This window comes from Engystomops pustulosus, chromosome 1, assembly GCF_040894005.1.
Source record: "Engystomops pustulosus chromosome 1, aEngPut4.maternal, whole genome shotgun sequence".
Lineage (NCBI taxonomy): Eukaryota > Metazoa > Chordata > Amphibia > Anura > Leptodactylidae > Engystomops > Engystomops pustulosus.
Genome location: NC_092411.1, coordinates 254,217,340 through 254,243,139, shown reverse-complemented (window position 1 = coordinate 254,243,139; position 25,800 = coordinate 254,217,340). Strand labels below are relative to the sequence as shown.

Sequence of the window (25,800 nt, the reverse complement as noted above, 5' to 3'; positions counted from 1 at the left end):
ATGTTGGGTAAATCCAAGGTTTATACAGTATATAACACAGTATTAGGGCTTATTCAGAAGGGCGTGTCCGCTGTTCAGTCCATATTGTATTTTCATTGTTGTTTGTTTTTTTTTTTTGCGGATGTGAAAAAAATGGATGGTTTCCTAATGTTTTTTCTGCACAGGCCCAACTGCCTGCCTAGCAACATTTTAGAAAAAACAAACTACATACGGATGTCTATGTGTAGTCAGTTTTTTTTTTGCATATTCATTGACTTCTATCTATGGAGGTCCGAGGTCCGCATGTGTGCTGCACATCGGGGGAAAAAAAAAACAGATGTGTGAACACAGCCATAAGAATCAATGGGTCGGTATGTCATCTGCAAGAACACAGATAGCATACGAACCTTAAAAATTCCTGTCTGAATGAGCCGATAGTTGTAGGTATTGGGAGTATTGGAAGTATTGGGAGTGGCAGCGGAGCCTAGGTATCCCAAAGCAGCCAAAGGTCCTTTTGGTGGAGGAGAAGAGATTAAAATTATAAATAGCATACAGTAGGAAAGTATTTCAGACTAAGCCGTATGCAAAAATGGCAGATTTTTTTTTTAAATGAGAGGTACATATTGGGGCACATTTACTTACCCAGCCCTGTCGCAATCCCTGAGGTGCATTGTCCGACGAGGATAAAGTTCTGCACGATTCACTAAGATCCAATAAAATCCGATCGCATGCGGCAAAAAGCCCTGTTAAATGCGGCACAAATCGGAACTAGTCGGGAAGCCCGACGGAAATGCGGTGTGACAACCCTTAGTAAATGTGCCACATTGTCTAACTATATGACACCAATAAAGAGCACTTACCATATCGTAGTATTAAAACAACATGCAGTCTTCCCATTGTGACAAGATTAGTTAAAATTATAGGTATTTGATGTCACAATCAACCACTGTGTATTAAAAACATAGGCCTACAATTACTAAAAACAGTGCAAGTTGCATTAAGTGAAGTTTGCCTGTGTATAGGGCGCCCAATTCAGGATTTCTGGCGCACATTCTGCATGAATTTAGCGCCCTTTGCACTGCCCCAACAGAGTGCACCACTATTTTTTGGGGCACCTTTAACATAGTGCTTGCGACTCACTTCTGTCGGACTTCCCCTTTTTGTAAACTAGTTGTGTGTTGGAAAGGGTTAAATCTCCCACAATATTTTCAAAATAAATCTTTTCTTATAATTGTATTGATATGTTTCGCTCACTGATGGCCCCATGAACTACTCAGAAAATCTGCTTTACCCTAAGGCCCAGAAAAAAGAAGCTTAAGCTTATTCCATCCCATTTACTTACTTAACTATCAAAATGATCCTCCAGCAAGTTTTCATCATTCAGAGATGTAGTACATTCTGATTTTGCTGATCTAAGGCATACAGTAAAATTTACATTGATGAAGAGGAAGATGCAGCACTTGACTATACATGATAGATAATTAATTCCTGATTACATTTTCCTCAAGTTACATAATTGCACATTAACATCTCTTTCAAGGAATAAAAAGATCCTAAAAGTTATTATGCTAAACTGATATTCTGTGATTTGTAATTTGCAGTAATGTATTCCGTGTGCTACACTTACTGAAAGGGAAGGCTCTGTGGTTACACACCCCAGGGCCTCCACCACGCTCTATTTCCCCCTATTCCTGTATCCGTGCCTTGGGACAAACCTGTACTCCTGAGTGCTATGTAGTATAGGTAGTCATAAACCTCCTGTACAATGGTGGGTCCTGGTTTCTGCTGTGGATGAGGTTGACTTGGCTGCACAAATTGTGGCCAGATCAAGGCCACAATAGAAGTCTATAGCAACAGTGTAGTGAGAACACAGTGTGTTTTCTTGGGGCCTGGAGCCCAGAATACCACAGTGGCTGGCAATTGCGGCCTAGGCACGCTGATGTCATGGTGCTTTGTATGTGGCCCCGAGGGCTGTCCTACAGTCTGACAGGTCTCCAGCAGGTTTTGTGTGCAAGAAATATGGAGGGAGAGGCTGATGTACTGGTTCTCCCTGGGGCAACCCCTGAGTGTATGTAATATAAGTCCCTGGGTAATGGATGGGGAAGCCCTTGGTGGTAGACAGCAGTATACTGGGATCAGACGGAGGCAACGTTGCGCAAATCAACTCACGGTTCTTTGTTGAACAACAGGTAACAGGCAACGGGCCTGAATGGTCTAACAGCAGATTCGGATTCTGGTACTGGAGTGGTCGTGGTGAGTGGTCCTCGGGAATAAAGCACCAGCCTGATAGCAGATGCAGGCTGGGAGAATTGAGGTGGATCTGTGTTCAAACTGCGGAAGCTGCAGCTCTGGGTTAGAGTCTCCTGACTCAGTTCCTGGGATTGGTTTCTATGGCGTCACTGAAGGTGTTCTCCACACTCTACCTCTCTCTTCACTCTGTCCATGTGCTAAAAGACCTGTGCTCCCACTGCAGAAGGGTTTTATACTCCCCCTGGTCAGGTGGTAGCACCTCTCCAATCACAATACAGCCTTACACCCATTTAACTATTGCCTTTCCAGGCAGAGGCTACAGCTGCAGATTACCTGAGATCTCCCTGCATTATCCCTTGGATGAGTTGCCCAGACTCACCAGATGGATCCTGACAGGTAGAGGGCCTTATTCACAACTACCCCCTTGCCTATACGTTGGCAGGGGTTCTGCAGATTTATCATGGATTGTACGTACAAAGCCAGGGATGGTGTTTATTTTAGTCCTATGTCATCCTCCTAGTGCAGGTTATAGCAGAATTCTCCGCTAGGCCCAGACCTGTAATATAATTCTTTCAGACATCAAAGCCACCAAAATATATAATTCTTTATATAAAGAATTTAATTCTTTCAGCACCAAAATATAACACGACTACTAAGCATTATATATGTACATTATATATATTATATATTTATTGTGATTTTTAATTGTAAACTGTACAGTCACAGCATATAGGACGTGTAGTGACTTCACAAGTAAACCTCTTCTGTTAGCCAAAATAATAATTTCTATAGAAGGACAGCAAGCAGAGATCTAGAAATCTGTTAGGAATTGATACAGAAAGTATATTGGAAAAATGTATAACTTTTTATAATACAAACAATAACATTAATTTGCTGAAATGGGAATAACCCTTTAAGATTGAAAGATCTATGTATCTGTATTATATACAGGCAGTCCCCTGGTTACATACAAGATAGGGTCTGTAGGTTTGTTCTTAAGTTGAGTTTGTATGTAAGTCGGAACTGTATATTTTATCATTGTAATCCCAGCCAGAACTTTTTTGGTCTCTGTGACAATTGGATTTAAAAAATGTTTGGTTGTCATAAGAATCAATATCAACACTTAAACTTCATTACAGACGCCTGTGATAACTGTTCCAGCTGTTTATTGTAGCCTAGGACTAAAGCACAATAAATTACCAATATCCAGAGGTCCGTTTGTAACTAGGGGTCGTATGTAAGTCGAGTGTTCTTAAGTAAGGGACCGCCTGTATATTATATATTTATGTGTGATTTTTAATTTTGAACTGTAGAGTCACAGCCTATAGGACATGTAGTGACTTCACAATTAAACCTCTTCTGTTTGCAGATAAACTATCAAAACCATCGGGTGTAGAAATATGGCTTTTGCTACTAGTCACCAGCTTGTTCAGTGAATCCTTATAACATCTAACAAGTATAGCCAAATTGCCAATGAGTTGGAGCAAACATTAACCTGACAAAGAATGTGTTTCATGGCATTGAATGGTACATAATGCATCAAATGTTAAAAGTTAATGTTTGCTATATCTGTAAGTATTAAGAATCAGCTTATTAGTCGCCATCTGCTATATCTGCCTGTGTCATGCGAAATTACATTGGGAACAATATGTTGTCTGGCACTTCTATACAGTAACAGTTTGCTATTTGGTTTTACTTAGTGTCTTCTACTGTCGGGACAATATGCTATTGTACTGGCACAATCGCTGTGTAGTGACATATTATTTCTGGAAATAATTGCTGGAACACTGAATAATTATAGTGCATTACTTGTATGGGGGAATATATTATCTAACATGACACATTTGTGCTATATTTCCCTTAGTAATGGGCTAAAAAGAAACATGGCAATTATTTGCACTACTCAAGTCAAAGCTGGAATTATAGGTCTTATACTTGATCACGCGGAAATGCACAGAGAAAGGCAACACAACACAAAGTATTTTTATCAACCTTGTTTTCTTTTATTTCATGAGAAAACAAAAGAAAACAAACTGCTCCTTTATGTCCCGGGTGGCTCTGCGTCCCCTGCCGGATCTTTGTGCCTCATTGCCATTGAGAAAGCTTGTTACCTATGCCCTATGTGCTGATATTGCAACTTCCTGTTGTGACCCCGGTTCCTTTATTGACTTTGATCCCTTGCTACCTGCCCTGACCTTCCGCTATGTCCCCGACTCTGATCCTGTGCTGCCTGTCCTGACCTCCTGCCTGCCTCCGACTACAATTCTGCTATACGACTTTGTACTTCGCCTTGGCTGACACCCCGAACAAAGTCGGGTCTGTGGAGTGACCTGGTGGTACCACGCCACAGCAAGTTGATCCTACTTTGTGGTGGGCTCTGGTGAAAATCGGGTGCCACTCAGACTCCGCTCCCAGGTGTTGATTTACGTCATCGTCCACGGTGGTCTAGTGGGTCCACTACCCTTGGTGCCTGACACTTTATTTTGTACATAATCATAATTTATTTGATTGTTGTATTATATTTCTAGTGTGTACAAACCTGAGGTTGTGGAACACTTAAGATAAAGTATGTACAAGACATCTACATCCATTGTATTTGCATAGTTTTGTAATGTTTTGTACAGTTGTGCAATGTTCAGCTGACACCATACCCAAGAAGGACTATACCATGAGTGAAGCCATTGTAACGACTACAGACTAGATTGGTGGGTCCTCGTTAGTTCTAGAAATAGAGGTAGACTAGAGGTGCCACAGTCGTATTAGGGTTGAAGAAGGGCTACACAATTCTAGGTCCAAAGATGTCAATGACTGTGTGTGGAAAAAGTAGAACATTTTGAATTTCGAAAATCGAGAATTTTTCCAAATATTCACCAAATATCTGATTTTCTCATAAATAAATGCAAAACATACCACCAACATTTTTTAACTAACATGAAGTACAAAGTGTCACAAGAAGACAATTTCAAAATCACTTGGATGTGTTAAAGCGTTTCAAAGTTATAACCATTTATAGTGACACAGGGCAGGTTTGAAAAAATGGGCCGTGTCAGGAAGGTAAAAAGTAGCTTTGGTGTTAAGGGGTTAAAATAGTGATGAAAAAAACATATCCAGGACTACCCAGGACTGCAAGAGGGGGCACTGAGTCACTCAATCTGTCTGACAAATTCTGTGCTGAGTTGATGGCCTGGGTGCCCACAGAATCTGAGTGCCACCTCTGGCACCCATTCCATAGGTTCTCCACCACTGGTATAGCGCATCGGTGGACCCCCCATGATTATTCCCACTGGTGGGCTCAGGAAACCCCAATTTCACAGTTTTGAATTAGAAAGAAGCCCAATTAGTATTGTTAGTATTTTGTTATTTATTGTCTGTGTAATATCTCTTTTTACAGTATAATACCATTCAATCTGACTTTGATCTGGATATGCTCTTAGCATCTTTCTCTAATCCGGGAATGAAAAAAAAAAAATCTAAAAAGCCTCTTATCTCTTGACTTGCAGCAATATACTGCCTTGAAAATGTATGCAAAACTGGCATTTTTTTGACATGAAGAATTTGCTGATGCGTGTCTTATCCTAAAAGTAACTGATTCCCTCCTATCAAGTAAAAGTAGCACTTATCTGCATATTTCAAATAGTCTCCAGTCTGATTACATTTTCCACGACTCCGGCAGCTGCGGCATCTATTTAAAAGTATATCGCTACCAGCTTCATTTCTGAAATTAGGACGGGATGTGAGTTAATCATGGAATTAGCATGATACATATTGATAGAGTAACGCTAAAGGGATTATAGAAGCAAACTTTTTTTTAATCAAATATGGGTAAACTTTATTATAAAAATTGGGCTATTACAAGTAATCTAATAGCCATACGCAAAAGATGTTTTACTTTCTTCCATTTTAAGGGTTGTGCAACAAAAGACACCTTTTCCTTAGCCCACAGATAATGTAATTGTGTGCTTGTCAAGGGCTGGACCACTGAGACCCCCAGCTGTCGTAAGATCTACACTATTCATTTGACGCACACAGTAACATAACAGTACAGAAATAATGCACACCAGTGGTTGAAACTGCAAATAGAGGGCCCATGTCCTAAAAATGTGCCCCCCCCCTATGCATGTCATATGCACATCCTATGTACAGTAAGAAGACTCACAGACACGTGACAGTGAGCAACAACACGTATAGCACACCCAGTGATGTCACAGTGCAGATATACTACACACAGGGATCTCACACTATAGGAATTATACATACAGTGTTGTCACGGTACATTAATAAAGTGATGTTTCAGTACACAAATAAAGCACACAGTAATGTCACAGCAAAGGATAATGCACACAGTAATGTCACAGTCCTGGGATAATACAAGCAGTAAATAAATAAATCACACAGTGATGTCACAGTGCAGTGGTAATGCATACAGTGATGTCACAGTGGTAATGCATACAGTGATGTCACAGTTCTGGGATAATACAAGCAGTGATGTCAAAGTTTATGAATAAAGCACACAGTGATGTCACAGTGCAGTAATAATGCACACAGTGATGTTACAGTACAAGTATCATACACACAGTGATGTCACAAGCCTGCGATAATACAAGAAAAAACAAAAGGAAGCAGCACTCCTTAATGAATTTGGTGCAGTTATTCACCAGTAATGAACTGGCAACGTTTCAGCTCTTCAGCTTGCACCGATTGTGGACTTTGATCCAATTTTTTACTATACCACTCCACACTCTCTTTTCATTTGGATGGCCTGGGATAATACATGCAGTGATGCAACAGAAATAGTATAATGCACACAGTGATGTCACACTACCAGGATGATCCTTATTGAGTGACATAACTTTACAGGACAAGTCGGAACTGTATATTTTATAATTGTAATTCCAGACAAAAAAATTTTTGGCCCCAGTGACAATTGGAGTTTAAACATTTTTGCTGTAATGGGAACAAGGATTATCAATAAAGCTTCATTACAGACACTTTACAGCTGATCATTGCAGTCTGGGACTATAGTAACATCCAGAGAGCTTCACCAGAGGTCACAGTGGCCAGAGAGGTCCGTCTGTAATTACGGGTCTTCTGTAAGTCATGTGTCCTTAAGTAGGGGACCGCCTGTATATGTGATTGGACGTTGGCCCAAGATTTCAAAGTTTGAAACTAATAATCCTCTGTGGGTAATGGCCACCTCCACCAATTTTTATTAGATGAAAATAATATAAAAATCATGTTACATTATGTATTAAATATCAACGTCTTCTTGGTTTCATAAAGATTATGATCTAGAATAGTAATAAATCTACAGAAATTTGTCCACTCTTCCTTAACACACCGACCCGTTTAGAGGGTGTGAAATGACAAATTAGACTTGTCTGCAGAACAATGTCCTAGGAAGCCTCTATGAGTGATAGTAATATTACCACTAATGTCTCATCTAGAAGTCATCTGTCATGTCTACATCACAACCATTTACAAGATGACTTTGTTTCCGAGCTGAAGTCATATATTATTATAATGTCTGCTCCCAGACTCATGACTTTTTTGCTCTTTACAGAGACAAGGAGAGATGCTCTTTGCATTTACTTTTATTAGTTAACCTCATCATCAACAGTTTTATAAAGTTATGATGAATCATTGTAATAAATGATCACTTATAGGGAGAAAATTCATTTTTTAAAGTCTTTCACCTAAGATCCATGATACTGCTGCACCTTGCTAGGTCAGCATAAGCAGATTAAGAGCGCCGCACCTACTCATTGCACACTTATAGGGGCACACTTATTGGGGCACAATTCCCCTAAAGTTCTATCCAGCTATCCTGCAATTATAATGCCCTTGCAACTTACCCTTCTTATAATGCCCCTTTTCCATAGCAGCTCCTTATTATAATGCCACGATCCTGCAGCTTCCCCTCTTTTAATCCCCACTTTCCTGCAGCAGAACCCTTATGATGTCCTTTTTTTACACCAGCCCTTCTTATAATGTGTCTTTTCTGCAGGAGCCCTTCTTATAATGTGCCCTTTCTGCAGGAGCCCTTCTTATAATGTGCCCTTTCTGCAGGAGCCCTTCTTATAATGTGCCCTTTCTGCAGGAGCCCTTCTTATAATGTGCCCTTTCTGCAGGAGCCTTTCTTATAATGTGTCTTTTCTGCAGGAGCCCTTCTTATAATGTGCCCTTTCTGCAGGAGCCCTTCTTATAATGTGCCCTTTCTGTACGAGCCCTTCTTATAATGTGCCCTTTCTGCAGGAGCCTTTCTTATAATGTGTCTTTTCTGCAGGAGCCCTTCTTATAATGTGCCCTTTCTGCAGGAGCCCTTCTTATAATGTGCCCTTTCTGCAGGAGCCCTTCTTATAATGTGCCCTTTCTGCAGGAGCCTTTCTTATAATGTGTCTTTTCGGCAGGAGCCCTTCTTATAATGTGCCCTTTCTGCAGGAGCCCTTCTTATAATGTGTCTTTTCTGTACGAGCCCTTCTTATAATGTGCCCTTTCTGCAGGAGCCCTTCTTATAATGTGCCCTTTCTGTACGAGCCCTTCTTATAATGTGCCCTTTCTGCAGGAGCCTTTCTTATAATGTGTCTTTTCTGCAGGAGCCCTTCTTATAATGTGCCCTTTCTGCAGGAGCCCTTCTTATAATGTGCCCTTTCTGCAGGAGCCCTTCTTATAATGTGCCCTTTCTGCAGGAGCCTTTCTTATAATGTGTCTTTTCTGCAGGAGCCCTTCTTATAATGTGCCCTTTCTGCAGGAGCCCTTCTTATAATGTGTCTTTTCTGTACGAGCCCTTCTTATAATGTGCCCTTTCTGCAGGAGCCCTTCTTATAATGTGCCCTTTCTGTACGAGCCCTTCTTATAATGTGCCTTTTCTACAGGAGCCCTTCTTGTGCTTTTCATGCAACTGCCCCTCTTGTAATGCCTTTTTTTCCAACCCCCTTTATAATGTCCCTTTCCAGCAGTAACTTATCCTATAAGGCCACCTTTCCTGCATTTGCCTGCCTTTTAATTTCCCCCTTCCTGCAGCAGCTGCCAATTATAATGCCCCTTTCCTGCGGCAGAAACCTTATAATGCCCCCTTCTTGCAGCCCACCGTATACTGTCCCTTTCCAGCAGCAACTTCTCCTATAAGGCCCTATAAGGCCAGTGAATTCCTCCTTTTCTGTAGCAGCCTCCCGTTATAAAGTCTCTTTCCTGCAGCAGCCTCCCTTTAACCCCCCATTTCCTGCAGCAGCCCCCACCCCTACCCTCCTTTCCAATTTGCTGTAAAAAAAATGAAATGAAAAATCCATCGGACACCAATCCCTGTTCCCTTGCAGCAGTGCTGCTCCCTATTTTTGCATGGGTGTGCACAGCTCTGGCTCTAAAGTCAGGAGGAATAATGTAATGACATCTTCAGGGGGGATGGGGAAAGGTCTTATTTTCATTGACTTAACTCTACCACCAAATAAATAACTAGCACCAAGTACAGTGTGAAATGTCTTTTATAGAATTCACTCTTTTATGTTAAAACTCAGCCTATAAAAACCACTATACAGTAATATGTAGAGAAGAGTTGCTTTTGGTTTAAGATGAGTCACTTTTTATTTATTTTTTAAAATAGTCTTCACACTATACATACAGCTTAAGAAGCAATCTCTTAAATTAAGAGCAGTAAAAGCAATAATGACAACAAATCAAAGAACTAAATAAAAAGAAATTCCAGGGGGTCCTGGGACCCACTTCAAGCAGTCACTGACCTCCTCAGTCTAAAATAGAGAGTCTAAAAATAATTAAGAAGTAATACTTACCTCTCTCTGGCACTCCGGTACAGCATGGCACCACATCAACAGCTTGTATCCACTATACAGACCGCAGCCAGGGGCTGGCACTGATTGGAAGCGCTGCTCTCTTAACCTGGTATGATTAGGATATTTTTGTATTTTGATAAGAATTGTAGAATTGTGGCAGCCCTGCACTTTCTATTCAGTCCCTCCCACAGGTAGTGACAGTCACTGGTGGTCCCGGCAGGACCCCCTGTGATCTTCTTACTTTTCTGAGATCTTCCTTATGATAAAGAATTTTTCCATTTTGTTGTGGTTAGTGAATAAATTCTAGAAATATTGGATAACAGATAAGATATCGTATTTTTTGGACTATAAGGGGCACCGGATTATAAGGCGCACCATCAATAAATGCCTTCTAAAATGTCTAGGTTCATATATAAGGCGCACTGGATTATAAGAAACATCATCAATAAATAGCTGCTAGAATGTGTAGGTTCATATATAAGGCGCACCGGATTACAAAGCGCACCATCAATAAATAGCTGCTAAAACATCTAGGTTCATATGTAAGGCGCATCGGATTATAAGGCGCACCTGATTATAAGGATGAATGACCGGCAGGGGGCAGACCTGTGCACAGTTCAAGGCAGCTGTTGTCTGTAAGTACGGTTCATATATAAGGCGCACTGGACCATAAGGCGCACCTTTGACTTCTGAGAAAATCAAAGGATTTTTTGTGCGCCTTATAGTCCGAAAAATACGGTATATTTTAGGATACTACAGGAAATGATACTGGACTCATTAACAGCAGCAAATTAGTCAAATGACTCATTTAAGATATAACTGATTACTTTAATCTGATGTGTGTGGAAGGTAAAATAAAGGTCACTTATAGTTCATTAAACACTCATTAAATTATATGAAATTAATTTTGACAGTGAAAAAAAGAAATCACACAGCGTTTACAGAGAATGATTGGTGTTTGGTTGGCACTTATTAATTTAATCCAATTTATGGACATTTAACCAGGCATATAATTATTTTTATTAGTGAGATAATGATCATCTTCCACCTTCAGATGATACTAGATTATCTCCGACTATAAATGACTACTGCTATCAATAGTGAAACAACCAAAATAATAGTATACCATATATTGTAAAATTGCCATATCATATCCATTAAAAAAAACATTAAAACAGGCAAACTTTAGGAGCCTTAAAGGGGTTGGCCACCCATATTTTTTTAATGTGTGTGTAAGTGTAAGGGGCAGGATATTAGGTGATTTACCAATATACATCTAGTAATAGCTCTGCCCCGCTCTCTTCATATGTAAAGTGAAGCCTCCTGTCTTTTACCTCATCAGCCAGAGATTCCTGTCCAAGAGGATCAGGTGATATCTAACTGTCCATGAGCAATTGCCCTGCCAGGAGCTTGATCTTCTATCCATGAATACTTTTATAAGGTTCTGACAGGGCGATTGTTCATGGACAGTTAGAGATGACATGACCCTCCATCTGTGTCCATTTTATGGACAGAAATCTCTGGCTAATGAGGTAAAAGACAGGAGGCTTCACTTTACATATCAAGAAAGCAGAGCAGAACTTTTACTAAATGTACAGAGGGTACGGAAAGTATTCAGACCCCTTTAAATTTTTCACTCTTTGTTTCATTTTAGCCAATTGGTAAAATATAAAAAATCTCTCCAAGTATTTATGGAGAGACAAGAAAATTGGTTCTTACAAAATTCACCATCCTACCTGAAGGAACTATATAATATCTGCAAGGAAGAGGCAGAGGATCCCCAAATCCAGGTGTGGAAAACATGTTACATCATTACCAAGACATCATTACAGTCATGTCTGTGCTAGATGGGGTGCAGAGTGTACATAAAAAGGGGTTTTCCCAGGAAACATGTTAGGCCCCATCCTCAGCATAGGGCCTAACTTGCTGATCGGTGTGGGTCTCAGTGATAAGAATCCCACATATCACGAGAACGGGGGTCCGATGTGGGTCCAAAGTACCTCTGTCGGACCCCCTCATCACTCCCCGAGAGGAGCGGAGCATCACTGAGATGAGATGGGATGATCATCACTCACAACCACCACCGATCAGCAAGTTAGGGCCTAACTTGTTTGCTGGGAAACCCCTGAATACTTTCCGTACCCACTGTATATTGGTAAATGACCTAATATTCTGCTCCACACACTCCCACACACATTACAAAAACATGAGGTAACTGGGACAGCCCCTTTCAGTGATCCCTAAGATGTCAGGACCTTATTGTTCAACTTTATGCTAAAAGCTTCAAGTTCTGCATCTGGTAAACTTTTTGTAGATGTAGAGGTTTATTTTATGATTAAGGGCATATACAGGCAGTCCCCTACTTAAGAACACCTGACTTACAGACGACCCCTAGTTACAAACGGCCCTCTGGATATTGGTCATTTACTGTACTTTAGACTTAGGCTACAGTTATCAGTTGTAACAGTTATTAATGGTGTTCGCAATTAATATTTATTGTTAATCCTGGTTCTTATGACAACCCAAAAGTTTTTATATCCAGTTGTCCAGCTGGGGTTACAATTATAAAATATACAGATCCGACTTACATATAAATTCAACTTAAGAACAAACCTACAGAACCTATCTTGTAGGTAACCCGGGGACTGCCTGTATATATACAGCTTAAGAAAGCAAATACAAATGCTTAAATAGCAAATGCTTAAAGGGTTATCCATCTGGACAACTTCCCTCAATCTGATATAGCTCATATAGGGGAAATCTCCTGTTTAGGAATGACGTCAGCGTGTGAGATCCACTTATGCAGCACAGACAGTAAAAGAAAACTTCCGAAGCCAAAAATTTAGGACAGTCATATTTTTATATAAGTGTCTGATGGTGGATGATTAATCTGGTGAAGTTTAAGACAGTCTAGTTATACTTTAAACCTCCTACAAGTTAAATTACCCCTTACTTTTGGCAACTTAGACCACCATCGAATGCCACATCTCTTAGTCAATCATCATAGGCCACATTCCTTTTGTTGTGGCAGTCAAAAAGGGGGTAAAATCCATGATAAATGTTCCAGATTTCTGTCATGAACAGATTGATAAATATACCCCTTTGTGCCAATAGGTGCATCATTTATGTTGACTGGAGTGTCATGATGTATATTAAAGGAAAACTAGTGAGATAAGCTAACTATACTTACCTGTCGGCTTATTCTCCACAATCCATAAACACATCTTCTTAAGCCTTGACACATGGCGTTCCTGCAAAAGAAAAAAAACTTTAAAAAATATGCTAAATAGCCCCAGGCAATCTGTGACATATACAGAGTGTGCAGGGTTAATAATTATGCATGCCTCCAACAGACATACTTACCTTTTCTCCCCTGCTGGATCCCGGTCACGTCACACAGGAGGCGTGCATAAATTCTAATATATGCACGCCTCTTCCGTGATGTCACCAGGATCTGGCAGGGGAGAGGAGATAAGTATCTCTGTATGTCTTGAGGTGTGCATAATTATTAACCCCCATTGCTCTGTGTACAATGCCCAGAGCTAATTAGCATAGTTTTAAAAGTAATTTTTACAGGAACACCGGAGAGTTAAAGCTTAAATGTGTTTATGGATAGGATGCCAACAGAGTAGACCCTGAGAGTAGATAAAAAACAAAAAGTTACAATAAAAAATGTGTTCATTTTAATTTAACAAAAAGTAAAACGTTCAAGGATAGAATGTAAGGATCTAAAGATCACACATCCATAATAGATCTTGTAGAAATGAAGCTTTTACTGGAAGGTCCCAATGGGAATGAAATGGTTTCTTAGTTTTGCATCTTCTGTTAGAGTTAACCTCTCCTGACGTCTTGTCTCCAGTGAGAGTTCATCTTCTTACAATGCGCCCGCACGGCCTTCCCCACACAATTGTTCCTCAAACTGTATTTTGTAATGTCTAAGCTAATATTTATTGTCCCAATAAGTAAATGTGACAGTGAAAGTGACATTTCACTGTGGTAAAGTGGGCATTTATCCGGTGTCACCAGGCTAAAGTGCTTCTCATTGGCCACTAAGCAAAGGAGGTTGATGTGATCACGTGTTCCTGCACTTATGTGTGATGGACAGCTAATACTCTGCACGCTTACAGTGATGTGTATTACACCAGATGGCCTGAAGAATGACACTCATATCCCTTGAGTTTCCATTGATGTAACGTATTACAAAAGCAAAGCATCTAGGGAAGAATGCCTGGGTAACCAAACACGCAAGGATAGTTATCCATTGACATACATATATCACCTATCACCAGGATCCCACTTATTCTAACACTGAAACCCCTACAATCACTAGTAGAGAGGTCTGAGTATATTTCAGTCGGCGCCATTATTCCCATAGACGTTTAACACTTTCACAGGCTCATTTGTGACCACCGCTCTAGTTTTCCGAAGTAAATCTGAAAAGATTCAGAATCGTTTTCGTGCAAGGAAGATGGCAGATTTTCACCATGAATAGAAAAATAAAAACATGGCACTATATCTTTTAGTGCAAAATCAGTATTAATTCATAAATGACTATGGGCACTGTATGAAGTACTAAAGCACTTTTAGGATAACACTTTGTCACAGTCAGAAAAAATTGCTAAAATGTAAAAAACATATACTTTATACTGGACAAAGAATAGGTGCAGACCCTACGTTTTCCCTGAATCCCTGTCCCTGCCTACTTGCCCACACTGCACCAACCCGCAGGTGACAAGTGGATAATGCATCATACTCTGGGTAAGTGCACAGAATTAATACCAGAGAAACAGACAAACAAAAAGCAAACTCAGGTTAATTGGGTGAAAACAAAGATGTTGGCGAGGTACAGAATCATGAAGTTAATAGAATAGTGGAAAGGTCCCATCAAGGTTCAGAAAACAAATCAAATAGCAGAATATAGAACTACAAGTACAAGGAAACTTGTATAACCGAGACTAAATGGCGTGAGAAGTGAGTATAATTGGAGCTCCAGCAGCTAATCCTTCACTCCAATAACAACCGAGATCACCCCCCCCCCCCCCAGCTCAAAGATGTCTGAAGATAAAAGCTCTGCCATCTGTAGGAGGACAAAAAGCATGATTGTTACACTAGGCAAGAAAAATTCTAAAGAGCTACTCTTGAATTAGTTCTAACAATGGGGCAGATTTATCAAGCTGTCTAAGAGTAAGAATGTTCGTAGTTGCCGATGGCAACCAGTTACAGCTCTCCTTTAAAATACCCATGAGCACTGGTAAAATGAAAGCGGCGCTCTAATTGGTTGACATGGGCAACTATGATCATTCTTACTTTTAGACAGTTTGATAAATCTGCCCCGATGTTTTTATGATTTTCTCAAGTTTTAATAAAAAAATTTAGTTTAAAAGTAACAATTCAGATCAAAAAAATTATTCAATAAAAATCCTGTATTTCTTGTGAAAGTTAAAGCCATTTAAAGAACTAGTGCAGAAACCTGAAAATTGTGTCCAGACTTGAACCAAATTGACAAAGCCAAGTTCTAGTACCAGACATATTGTGAGGATGGGTGTTGTCATATGTCCAATAATGAATGGATTTAGCCATGACTTGAAGGATCTAGGCCAGTTTTTCAGCCTGAAGAGCTTTCTACTCTCTGTTATAAATTGCTCCCCATTGCAACAAGTACGAGCTGTATCAGGATTTTGTTTGGATGCTTACAGTTACAGTTACTCAGCAGAGAGGAGGCTGTAGGAGCTCCAAACCTGGACTAAAGGTTCACTTTTCAGTCTTGCTGTACTCATTAGGTTAAAAGACCTGCAGGTAGGTCCAAAACTCGAATTAAAAGTTCACTTTTCAATCCTCCTGTACTTACCACAAGCACAAAGATATAATTACACATATGTCCAGGGCCTATACCTAGCATTGTCTGCAGTCTATTATAGTCATGAGGACAATGGATTCCCTTTAAATGACTGTGACACCATTCGGCGAGCAAGGAAAGTATCACCTAAGTCAAAAATCCAGAAATGAAAGCTGTAAAAAATTGAAGTTTGGTTTTGAACATCCAATGTGATATACAATGTGCATTTATCTAGTGTGGAATGTGGTCACAAATATTTCATCTATTTCAGCAATTATAAAATACTGTACAAGTTGATACTCAGAAAAAATGATCATGTCTATTCTCCAAATTGTAGCCTCATTAATCACACAGTATGCGGCAAGAAAGTGAACAGAAATCACCCAAATTGACAATTAAAAGCCACAGCCCTAAAGTTGTTGTGTATGTAAATAGATAATTAGTGTAATGATTTTGCTATAAGCCACTAAAGGAATCATTAGCATTTTATGTTCCTAATGTAATGTTCAGGGAATTATGTATATTGAATAGTCTGTCCTGCTGAGAAGGCGATGAAATCCAATAGAAACTCCGCTGTCATTGTTTTAACCTAGGATTTGTTAGGCGTGCTAGAAGGAGCCAAATTAAATATGAGATATGATATTAGTGAATGGCATTGGGAGAATTTCCCGCTGGACACATCTGATGGGTTATAGACGTATCTCACACATGATCAGCTGGCTCATCAGCTTTGTAAATTTGGTGAAATTGATCCTAAATAATAGTCGGCAGCAATTATAACTATGTTTAGAGTTAACCCTATGTGTTATACATGTGTGTATAGTCATGTTAGGATGGTGGTGTAGACATATTATTATCACACACTGGTGCACCATGCTTGGAGTAAACCTCACCCCTTCCAACATGCTGGATATATCTAGGGCAGTGGTGGCGAACCTATGGCACGGGTGCCAGAGGTGACACTCAGAGCCCTTTCTGTGGGCACCCTGTATTTCCAAGCAACTTAAAAGATGGTGCTTTTAGTCATAATTTGATACTTACTTTGCAACTTGGGAATGTAGGAAGAGGGAGAATGAGTAGACAGGGCCGAATTATCTTTGGAGGACCTCCTGCTGGCGATTTTCTCTGTACATGTAATTTTCCATCATTCTACTGTGTTGGTGTCCTCAGGAGGCCAATATGATTGAAAGTTGTTGAACAGGGAGCAATAAGTTTCTGCTTTAATTTTTGGTTGGCACCTCACGATAAATAAGGGGGGTTTTGGGTTGCAGTTTGGGCACTCGGCCACTAAAAAGTTCGCCATCACTGATCTAGTAGATACGGTCTCCCGACATATCTGGCGGTCAGCATGCGGCTGGGCAATTGTACCCCAGGTAAACTGGTATACAAGCTTTGATATATCCACAAACATTGTTGTCACATGATGTCACTGACCTGAATACTAATGTAGGCCAAGGTGGTATTGTTTATATTACTTAAGAGATTTATGAAGACTGGTCTTTGGATAATAACCAACAACAACTGAACTAAACTTTACCTGTATCAGACCCTTGACCCAGAAAACTTCCAGTACTCATTTGGTAAGTTGAATAAAAAAGAAATATAAAGTAATTAGTAGACAATAAGAAGAGACCTCAAGGACCTAAAGAAACTAGACTCGGACAGAGGTGTAGCTTGAAGCTCCTGGGTCCCAATGTAGGAGACACAATTTCCTTTTAATGTCTGGACCCCCTAAAGTTTGGCTCCTGGGCTAGAGACATGGTAAAGGAACTTTCTATGAAGAAAATTCTCAGAACAACTTGAAGAGAAACTCTGTAGAACTTGAACTCTTGGCAAGTAAACCCAGGTGTTTTGCCACCTTCTAGGTCGACATCCAGAAAAAACATTTATACTCCCTCCTTACTCCATTTAGTCTCCACATACTTGTAATGAAGTCCTACACTCTCTTTTGTGCTTTTTGCTGTGTTTTCTAACCTTGCTTGGAACCTTTGACTATTCTTTTTGCCTCACGATTCTGTGCCTTGCCGCCATCTTGCTTTTGACCAGATTAGCCTGAGCCCACTTTTATCTGTCTGTCTCTGTTTGCTTGTTATTGGCTCTGTCGTCCAGTTGTCACAGCGTGGGCAAGTTTTTAGAGGTAGAGGTTCTGGGAAAGCACAGACCCTGCATCTCTTCCTTGTCCTGACAGGAATATTTTGTAACCAACTTTCTTTACCTAAGTATTCAGTTTTGACTAGATAGCATTCAACTCTTCAGAACTCTGATTATTTCCATAAAAATATTCTCTGAGGAAGCAGATGTTCAAAGCCATCCCATAAACTGTGTCTACACTGTCTGGGGAAGTATGCATTATTTATTCAGTAGAACGGATCACGGGCTGTGCATCTGTGCTGCTCAACGCTAACCAGAGAGGCTGACAGGTGCAGGTGCACCCTATTCACAGGAAGAAAATTGCATGCTAGAAACAGAATTACAGTTATAGAGTTTGCCAAGAAGCCAACTGGAATTAATAATTGAAACCACAAAATATGCAGTGGACTATAGAACTATAAAGTGCATTAACTTTAATCAGGACGTGTCATCACCCCTGTCATGTCAGTTTTACTTACAGATGGTTGGAAATTCATTCATATTTATACCCCGTGGACCTTCCCTTATTTGTAAATATTACAATCACAAACGTTAATGTACTGTATTGATATGTGATCGGACTTTGGACTTTGACAACACATGAATATTCTTTGGCTGTATGACTTGTTGTCCTCCTGGAATGTGAGCCTACGCCTCAGTCATGAGTCTTTTTCAGCCTCTTTTTGGGCATCCTCTTTTTGGGCAGCCTCTCTTTGGGCAGTCTCTTTTTGGGCAGCCTCTCTTTGGGCAGCCTCTCTTTGGGTAGTCTCTTTTTGGGCTGCCTCTTTTTGGCCAGTCTCTCTTTGGGCAGCCTCTTTTTGGGCAGCCTCTCTTTAGGCAGTCTCTTTTTGGGCAGCCTTTCTTTGGGCAGCCTCTCTTTGGGTAGTCTCTTTTTGGGCAGCCTCTTTTTGGGCAGTCTCTCTTTGGGCAGCCTCTCTTTGGGCAGCCTTTCTTTGGGCAGCCTTTCTTTGGGCAGCCTCTTTTTGGGCAGCCTCTTTTTGGGCAGCCTCTCTTTGGGCAGCCTCTTTTTGGGCAGGTTTTCCTCAAGGATTGTCCGGTATTTAGCTCCATCCCTCGTCCCCTCACATCTGACCATATTCCAGTCCCTTCCGCAGAGTATCCCCCCAGCATGACACTGCCACCACCAACACAGTGGGGATGGTGTGTTCAGGGTGTAACTTTGCAGGGTTGGCTTTCCTCCACACATAGCATTTGGCATTTAGGACAAAAATTTTAATTTTGGCCCCTCTGACCAGAGGCCTTCTACCATATTCTTCCGGTTTGGCCTACAGAGACTTTTCCAAAGTGAAATCAGGACTTCTTATGGCTTGCTTTTAAGAATGTCTCTTTTTGGTTACTCTCCACAAAAGGCAGATTTATGGAAGACACAACAAATAAGTGGACAGATTCTCCCACCTGAGCTGTGGATCTCTAAAGTTTCTCCACAGTGACCCTCAGCCTCTTGGCTGCTTCTGCTTATCTGGCCCTTCATTGTAGGTGGACAACCATGTTTCGGTAGGTTACCAGCTGTCCTGGAGCCCTTACATTGAGCTATTATTTGAAAACCTAACACTGCAATACACTTTACCACAACTGCATCTTGAGCTCTCTGGTGTATTCCTTGGATTTCCTGATGCTTTTTGTTCACTTATGTTCTCTAACAATCTTTAGAGGCCTTCACAAAAAATTATTTAGTTATACTGAGAATAAATCACATAAAGATACCCTGTATTAATAAGGTACTTTCTACAGGCAATTGGAAACAGCATTTTATTTATGGTATTGGAGTACAAGGGGCCCATTACAAATCCAGGCTGTATGAAGTTTCTAATTTGCTAATTTTTTTTAAAAAGCACATATAATTTCCTGTACTCTCCACAAACAACTGTTACCAAATAGGCAAATCTCCTCTCTACTTATACTTGAAGTATAAACTTGCTCACCTCCGGTGCTCCCTGCAGCTTCTTCCTGTGCAACAACACATACAGAGATGGGTCCATGTGCTCTGCCCAAACACACACTGATAACGTCTTAGTGTGGTGCAGGCAGTGTGCATGGACCAGTCTCTACACATGCTGCTATAAAGGAACCACAAAAGAAGAGGAGATATGGGGAGTGGCAGAGATAAGTACTGAGTTTATTTTTTTTTATATAACGAGGGGCTGCCGGGATTTCATAACTGGGGGAGGCTGCTGGGTATTTCATTAGTTGGCTGAGGCTGCTGGGCATTTTATTACTAGTAGAGGCTTTTTCACATTTCATGAATGAGGAGGCTGCTGGGGATTTCATTACTGAGGGGAGGCTGCTGGGCATTTTTTTTATCAGTGAGGGGAGGCTGCTGGGAATTTCACTACTGAGGAACCTGCTGGGCATTTCATTAGTGAGAAGAGGCTGCTTGAAATTCAATACTGGGGAAGGCTACTAGGCATTTCATCAGTGAAGGAAGGCTGCTAGGAATTTTATTGGTGAGGGAAGGCTGTGATTAATGCATTTTCCATCCTAACCTTTTTCTCAAGTGAATGGCCCACATTTATCAATAATAGTGCAAACTACGCTATGCGCAGTTTGCCAGTAGAGGGTGCAGGGTGCAACAGATTTATGAAACATGTTGCACGGTCTTCAAGTTTCGCACAGCCCACATTTATTAAAGCCCTTCACTCGTTTTTTGTTTGACTGTGCACATTCTTTTCAGTGCAACCTCCTTGCACATGTATTTATACACAAAATTCGGCAAATTTGGTCTCTGCGACAATTGGATTTTAAAAATGTTGGGTTGTCATAAGAACCAGGATTAACAATAATTCTTAATTGCAGACACCTGTGATAAATTACCAACCCTGCAGTAAATTACCAACATACAGAGATCCTTTTGTAACTAGGGGTCGTCTGTAAGTCGGGTGTTCTTGCGTAGAGGACCGCCTGTATATTGTACTTTGTGTTTTACATAAAATATCAACAAAATACATTTCAATTTATGGCTGCAAAATTTATATATGAAGAAAAGAAGGGGTGTGAACACTTTTGTAACCCACTGTATTAACCATAAAAAAATTATTCTAAGACAAGAGCTGCTATTAAATAGTCCGAAAACATGTTTTCCCCTTATGCCCAGTGCTGTACACCAGATTTAAAAATAAAATTGCAAAATATTGTCAAATATCTCCCCACTAAGGGGAAAGGTGATGAATGTTAAATAATATCTGAAGATTGATAAGTTCGGCACTAATCATTAAAACGAACTGTAAAAGATCCACACATGATAAATCTCCCCTTTGTGCGCATTACATAACTGCATCCTCTCTGTATACCATATGTGGAACGTATCAGGTTTCATTTATTGGAACATTTTTGGCATCGTAGTGTAGAATAACCTTCTCAAATGATAGTTGTGTATTTATACTTATAGGTAAAATGCTGAGCCTGTTTTTCCAGTTTTCATTATGATACTTAACTGCTGACCTACAGTAAGGCAAACCAGAAGGAGGACTATAAAAAGTGCTGGCACCTGACACATATACATATACTGTCCAATCAGCATCATATAACTGTGTAAACAATGGAAAATCCATTGATCTGACTTGCATAAAGGCACAGAGCTAGAAGAAGCCAGGGGCTCATTAGAACTGCAAGAAATGAAATCTAAGTATCTACTCTAAATCATTTTATTCTGAATAAACATTTTATTATTTTATTCTGGGGAAGAACTTTAAGGGCCTGGGCTGTTTCTCTGTTACTCACAATGTTTCAGTAGGCCCCTGGGTGACAGAGCCTCTGTAGGCCCCTTTGCAGTGAACACACATGGCAGCATTGAAAATAAAGAAACTAAAACAGTTCAATGTTCCCTAAAATTTTCCCTAGTTTATCATTCCAAAGAGCTCCCTCAAGGTCATTTTATATACAGCCCCCTCATGGGTTATATAATATACAGCCCCACAATGTTCTATTATAAATAGCCCCCTTATAGTTTAATTACATACAGCCCAAACTGGTTTTATTATAGACTGAGATTTTGCCATGTGAACTCCCCAAGCAGCTCTGCGCCCTGGTACTTGCCCAGTTATGCCTGCTGCTGGCACCGGCCCTAGTTATTTGACAGGTGGGTGTTACCTGTTGGGGCATTGTCTCTACACAATCCAAAACTGTCCAACTAGGGCTGATAATATAACACGGTAGAGAGATCCAGTCACCACAATTCAATCGTAAATATTCAAGAGGAGTAACAGAAGAACAACATATAGCAAAGTTATTCGAATTGTTTTTATCATGGGCAATGCAAGTATTTTACTAAAACAGACAGGTTAGAAGAGGTGATAAGTCTCCTTGAATAAAAACTAGTGTCCAAAGTGAAATTTAATAATTTTTTCAATTATACCGAAATAAATATATATGTATTTGTAGTCATGGAGATTTAAATGGATGGTCCTTTCTTTAGTCACCCTGAAGTTAACTAGTAGTGTTGAGTTGACCAGCACTGGGTCTGTGTTCAGCTCAACCCCGTCTGATGGCAACGCCATCAACGTTCCCCGTTAACATAATAGGGAGCAATGATCCTTTAAAACATGGTCGTGGTATCGCATGTGTGCAACATTGATTTTAATCCCCTTTACCAGCTTTACTGATGACATTTAAAGAGTTAACACCACAATCGGGGCCAGCATCAATCATAGGTGTTCCTTGTAGAGTTTCATGGACCTGAACAGACTTTTCAAGTTCGTGTTCGGCTGAGTTTGTTAATTCTGCTCATCACTAATAACTAGTGTTGAGTGGACCCGAACTTTGTAAACTTTTAAATTCCTCTCAACCCCCATCCCCCCCCCCCCCCCCGGGTAAAACGCCAGAGGTGTTCCACCCATTTGGAGAAGGCGAGCAGAAATGCTGAATGGCAACATGAATAATTAGCAAACAAAGGAGCCAGATGAGGCTTCTGGCCAGGAGCCCCTGAGGCTCACTTGCATAATTTTAAAAATATTAATGCATTTTTCTCCAAAACTAATCAAAAAGAAGAGCAGATCCTATTTTGGGGAATCACACACCAGAGGGTAAGTGTACTCGGTTTAAAAGCACTGCATCCATGTAGTAGATTTCCTTTAATTTCCTTTCATCTCCTTGATAATCTTCAATACATGCAAGTTCTCAAAGTAGTAGTATGTAAAGAGTTTATTAAAGTCACACTAGGGACTAGCACACATCCAAAAACAACGTCTGTGCTGAAGTAGCCTAAGACTGAGGCCAATGAGCTACTTTTTAGGTGCTAAATTCGGGGAGAGTATCATGTCAGAAATCATTCATTGCATAAGTAGTCAGTACTGTGTAGCATTAGCCATAAGCTGCTGAGGTATGATAGGCAAGTGGGATGGTGCTATAGAGCTGCCGTATAGTATATATTGTGGTGCACGGCCTTACTTTATTAGCGCACCGTAAGATGAACAAGTGACAAACAGAAATGACAAACCACATTCATGAGGGCGCTTTGTAGTTGGGACACTTTCTTTTTGTTGGTCTTATTATGTGCCAAATATTGCGCCAAAAAAAGTGTCTGGAAACTACAAGTGCAGGAAAAGTGTCAGGATTCAAAAGCTGTGACCAAATTGACAAGATTAAAAATGTGGGAACAATAAGGCTTTTGTGACATACCCAAACCCAGACCTGAACAAAATTTACAAATTCGAACTCTAGCGAACCCAATTTTTATCGGGTTTGCTCATCACCAGTCAGTACCTTTCCACAGCATAGATGCGTTCACCTATAGGTGATAACCCCCAGATATGCCCGGGAGGGTGGTGATCAGTATATACCCAGGTGACAGAAATGGAGGTCTTAGAAGGAGAACATTACCTTTAAAACAATTAAACATGAAATAAACAGAAAATTTTTTGTAGTTATATTGTAGAAAAGTTCAAGGTTTCATAGAGTTCCTCATAAATTAAAATTTTCATTTCAAAAAGGTAAAAAAATGTATATAGTTAGCAGGTCATTCTTGCTACATGGTGAATGCTGCAAAAAAGGGGAAAAAATTCCCACTCATTACACCAGGTCAATAAAAAATCTTAAAGGAGTTGCCCAGGTATATAATTTTGTAAATATATCTAGCTGTGGGGTTTTAAAAGTAATAATGTGCATATACTCACCTTCTCCTGTGCTCCCATTCAGCTGTGGCACCAGCGGTGGTACTGCCAGACTTTGTTTGTGGACAGAAGCAGGCAGTGCCGTGCACCTGCTACAGAAATAGCTGGGGTCAGGACACTGCCGGCCTGTGTAAACAAGCAAACTCTCTAGCCATATGAAAAATATTTTATAAATTTGGACAGCCCCTTTAATGTTATGCTACTGTACCAATGTTATCAGGTGGTAGGTTGTTACATATATCCTGTCCCATGCTGAAATGTTCTAAGTCCGAGATAAGGACAGATTTGGGAAGTTTAAACTCTTACATGCCATGGCCTAAAACAATGGTTGTATCTAAGTGGTCCGGGGTTTCCTCTTAAGTCACCACTGGCCCCTATTTAAATCATTGAGGGATGCTAAAATCCCAGACACAACCAGTGGACATTGTTGGCCTTGTGTAAAGGAAAACCAAACCACATAGGTGAAATGTTACAGTATCTAAACCTGAAGTATACAGAATTTAGGTACCCTAGTGTATGATTAAACCCCGCCCCTTCCGCCATGCCAGATCTATCCAGAGGCTTCCTGTCTGGCGTAGAGTTGCAGGCTTTAGGTAATGCACCAGCATGCATGTGTATATGTATATATATATATATATATATATATATATATATATATGTATATTTGTGTGAAAAGGTTTATATGTGTATATGTGTGTATAGGTGTACACGTCTGTGTGTGTGTGCATATACTGTACATATATACACATTTGTGTGCATGTAGATATGTGTGTGCACTTTTGTTTATGTGTGTGCAGGTGTATACATATGTGTATTGGTGTGTATATACATGTGTGTGTTTGTGTCTATTTCCATATAGAAATATGTGTGTATATGTATGTGTATATATATGTGTGTATTTGTATGCATATGTGTGTGTCTATGTATGTGCATTTGTAAGCATATGTTCATTTGTGTATTGTGTGTTTCTGTAGTGTTCATATGTGTATGCATGTGCGTATGCATGTACATGGGTGTGTGTTTGTACCTGCATATATGTGAATGCATGTGTGTGCACATATGCATATATTTATGTGTGTACATTTATGTAACAATATGCATTTGTATGTGGATGTATGTGTTTGAGTTGCATGTGTATGTATGTGTGTGTTTATGCGTGTATTGTGTGTATGTATGTGTATGCATATCTATTTATGTGTTTGTATGTATAGGTGTGTGGCTGAATATATATGTGTATGTATATATGTATGTGTACACAGAAGAGTAAAGCTGATGAGACGGTATATAGTAGAGGGTATATGCAATGTTACATAAGTGGGGGATGTAAGGGAAGGCAGCATATTATGTAAGTCATATCTCAATCTACATACTGTAGAGTTTGGCCCCTAGTTTAGCCCATATCTATTCTCAGTCCTGACACTTCTGTCAACTTTTACCATTGTGTTCCTAATGCATTGCTTTTTTCCTCTCCTCCTCTATATCAGTAATTGCTGTTTTAAGCCTCAAAACTATATTTGATGGTTTCCAACCCCCCCCCCCCCCGCCCTTATATAAACTGTTAACACAGCAATATCACGGACTATCCAAGTAGCCACCAATGAGATTATTTCACTCCGAGCCTTTACATCAGTCTAAGAATCCCATTAAACTGTTTGACTCATGACGGAAAAAATCCTCGGAAGTATTTTCCTGTTCG

At 40.1% G+C, this 25,800-nt stretch overlaps 1 protein-coding gene across 1 annotated transcript in view; it reads right to left on the bottom strand.

The window, feature by feature from the left end:
- The window catches only part of KCTD8 (potassium channel tetramerization domain containing 8), a 53,066-nt gene that overhangs the window by 25,375 nt on the left and 1,891 nt on the right, over nt 1-25,800 (bottom strand). The gene's annotated exons all lie outside the window — the stretch shown is intronic.